Source organism: Nanorana parkeri, unplaced genomic scaffold (assembly GCF_000935625.1).
Source record: "Nanorana parkeri isolate BGI_ZX_2015 unplaced genomic scaffold, ASM93562v1 scaffold2660, whole genome shotgun sequence".
NCBI classification, from domain to species: domain Eukaryota; kingdom Metazoa; phylum Chordata; class Amphibia; order Anura; family Dicroglossidae; genus Nanorana; species Nanorana parkeri.
In genome coordinates this window covers 17,066-21,010 of record NW_017308928.1, presented here as the reverse complement: position 1 = coordinate 21,010, position 3,945 = coordinate 17,066, and positions in this window count along the sequence as shown.

Here is a 3,945-nt window from a genome sequence, read left to right as displayed (position 1 = left end):
CCCCCCCCCCCCCCGTCCCCCCCCCCCCCCCCCCTCATGTCCTAACCCATATGTTGGTCCTTGCAGTGTTCCTGTTGTTGGAGCTTCACTGAGAACCCCATAGTTTCCCTCATGAGCTCCAAGACTGATGAATAGCAACTTGAGCAACATATTGGTGAAGGGGCCTCAGAAGATTATACGCCACCACCAGTAGTCCTGATTTCTTGGAGAAATTAGCAATAGAAGGATAAACAATTACCTAAATTTAAAAGAGACTGTACTCTTATCTGTAGTCCTTTTCCATCCCCGCATTGGCAGTCAGACACCCTCGGCTCCCCGATCCCCAGGTAGATGCTTGAAAAAACCAATATGGATATTTGAGGGCGGATATTTTGATGCATCTGCAAAACATTTCACAAAAGACAGCTGGAACTAATCAAGACTTATGTGTGAAAATACGTTCCACTGACCACTTGGATGTTAGCCCAGGATATGTGTTGGCAACTTCTGAAACTAGTACAATTTCAGAAAAAGACTGTCAGGACAACATCAGAAGAAGATGTCTGCATGCATTAATACATAGAATAATACCAGCCAGGTGTGTGTGTGTGTGTGTATACTCATGTTTTCGTGAACATGCTAATTCACGCGAGCATTCAAATTCACATGGGCACGCTGCACTAACATGCAGGCTTACGGGCACACATGGCTAATCCCAGTCTTGGAACACAGCTGAGTTAGGAAGTCGCTGGATGGTCTTCAGCTGTTACCCTGCAACTTAAACCTGAAACTGTCCCTGAGATCTGCTTTACTGTTGCTGACCTGGTCAGCCTTTGGACTTGTCTATGCACTACCTTCCTGTTGTTGACCTTGGCTCATTTCTGCTGACTACATCTTGTGACCTTTTGGCTTGTTCCTAACCATGGCTTGACTCTACTGACTCCTGGTGTGACCTTGGTTTGTTCCTCACCATGGCTTGTCTCTGCTGACTCCTGGTGTGACCTTAGGCTTGTTCCTCACCATGGCTTGCCACTGCTGATCCTAGTGTGACCTTGGCTTATTCCTGACTATGACTTTTCTCTGCTTACTCCTGGTGTAATCTTAGCTTGTACCTCTCTATGGCTTGTCTCTGCTGACTCCTGGTGTGACCTTGGCTTATTTCTCTCCATGGCTTTTCTCTGCTGACTCCTGGTGTGACCTTGGCCTGTTCCTTACTATGGCTTGTCTCGGTTAACTGCTGGTGTGACCTTGGCTTGTTCCTCACCATGGCATGCCTCTGTTGACTCTTGGTGTGACCTTGGTTTGTTCCTTACTATGGATTGTATCTGCTGACTCCTTGTGTGACCTTTTGGCTTGCTCCTCACCATGGCTTGTCTCTACTGACTCCTGATGTGACCTTAGCTTATTCCTGACCAATACTTTTCTCTGCTGATCCTGGTGTGACCTTTTGGCTTGCTCCTCACCATGACTTGTTTCTGCTGACTCCTGGTGTGACCATGGCATATATTACCAACCACGACTTTTCTCTGCTGACAACTGGTGTGACCTTGGCTTGTTCCTCACCATGGCTTATATTTGCTGACTCCTGGTGTGACCTTGGCTTATTCTTCACCATTGCTCGTCTCTGCTGACTCCTTGTGTGACCTTGGCTTGTTCCTGACCATGGCTTGTCTTTGCTGACTCCCAGTGTGTTCTTGGCGTGCCTAACCAAACTTTGCCTTTTATCCTGTCTACTGCCTGTCTTTTTGGCTATCAACCACCACCTGTCCAAACCATGCTTCCCACCTGCTGTGTGCTTCAGTGTCCTTGTCAGCTGCAGTCCAGGCTGCCTCTTCTTGGCGACCTTCCTGTTGGTCTGTACGCGCACCTCACAGTCGAGCCTTCCTCTTGAAGTTAGTTTCCATGGACTGGACTCCTGCCACTCTGTGCCCTTTTACTCTGTATTCTCCACCCCAGGGGTGTCTGGATTGGAGATATAAGGGAAGACCTCCTTTCATCTTTGCCTCCAACCAGATATGCGATAAAGACGCATTGTACCCTAGATATCATGGCCATGTTTTGACCAAGTACAGCATCCAAAGAGATTCCATATGTAACCCCTCCTGTATTATAAGGGTTATAAGTTTAGGGGTAGAGGGACAAGGTGTAATATTTACCTTATTCCTCGCTTCTGAAGCTCTTCTCTCCAAAGCTCTGGGCTGTGGGCACGCCCTCACCATTCCTCAAGTACAATGCAGGACTGCACCAATGTATGTGACAATGTCAAAGTGGGATCACTAGATGGAGCCCCGAAGAGAGGAAGCTTGGAGCTTATTCCTCTACGCCTAAACTTGACCAGCGTTTAACCCTTGAGGCCCCATTCACATATAGCGTTAGTGTTTCCCCCGTGGTTTTCTGTGCTGAAGTCCGCACGGCACGCAGACACTAAAATCTTTCATCTGCTCGTTTGCGGCCATTAATATAACCACGAACATGCAAAATCCATCACAAAATTACACATGCGACGTTTTGTACTGCAGTGCCGCCACAAAAGTCTGAACAATGCACATTAAAGTGCATTGTTTTTTATGTTTAGAGCTGGTCCATGCGTATTCGTTCAGCCAACTGCTTCTGTGTGAATGCCGCTCCTATGTGAATGGAGCCTGAGGGTGGTGGTGGACTCTTGGGGGGGGTCGGTGGGGTTCCAATGAAAGGGTATTTTTTTTATCCCACAGTTCAACTTTGAGCCGGGTGCATTTTGTTTTGTGTTTCTTATTTTCTTTCTATAAAGAAAATATTATGCAATAGGACAGTATGGCTTTCTATTTCCCAAGAAAAACACCCGTTCCCAAGGTAAATAGGTAGGTTCCCCGCCCTCAGTTCTGTGGAAATGTGAGATGGGAGGGAACATGAAAAGCAGATATCCTATAACTATACAACGGAGGCTGTACATGTGTCACTTGTAAGCAGAGGGGAGAAAAGTCATCCCAAGTGTAACAGAGACATCAAAATGTATCAAATGCCAAACGCTTTTTTAATTAGGATAGAGAAACACATGTTGTGATGTCACATTGTTTCGCCTGACGAAGGGACGACACTGGTTTCCGAAACATTGTGATCTTTTGTGATAACATGTTTATCTATCATCAGTAAAGGACGGATTGGTAATGTGGACCTCTGTGTGCCGGTGGCCTCATTACCTCTATTGCCTTTGCGGCACCATCTGCTGGCCACTCCACAACCACTGCAATTGCCAGAAGAGATGTATGGGATATTTGTAATGCTTGTGTTTGGGAGGAGACTGCTGCAAATAGTGGTCTTCTCCCATCCTATTAGGGGATAACAGATTTAGGAGATCACTTGCAGGGAGCATTAGGTGGCTGGTAGTATGACTTGAAGAGATCGCAGAGCTAAGGTCAGTATTTCTCTGTGTTGTCTTATCCCCAGACAAAATGAGCATCCTTCATCAGCTGGGAAGGGGTGGGGGGCATTTCACAGCTTCCTGGAGTTCTATAAGTGTCTGTTTTAATATTGCTTAACCTATTGATTGGTTCATTTCTGTATTGTGTTACTGTCTGGGTATGGTAATGGACTCTCTGTGTCCTCAGGTCCCATCCAGAATGAAGGCTCTGGTGACTTTGCTTCTGCTGGGGTGGTCGGGTCTGGTTTGGTCCTGCAGCTCCGCACCTGGAGGTAAGAATAATACAAAGGTAAAAAGTAAGTAATAATGACTATGGGGCACTAGATGAGGAGGAAGGTCTGAATACACTCTCACCGCAGCAGCTAGTTGATAAAAGGAAAAAGCGGATTTGATTTGCAGAGCTTTGTGTATCAATCCGCTGTATATTAGAGGAAGCTGCTGCAATCTACAAAGTTCTGATACCCCGAATATCAGAAATATATGTAACTGTATAAGTAGGGGTGAGGAGATTTGTGCGCTCACCTATCACAGTGTATTGGATCAGTTGGTGTAACAAGTTGGAATGG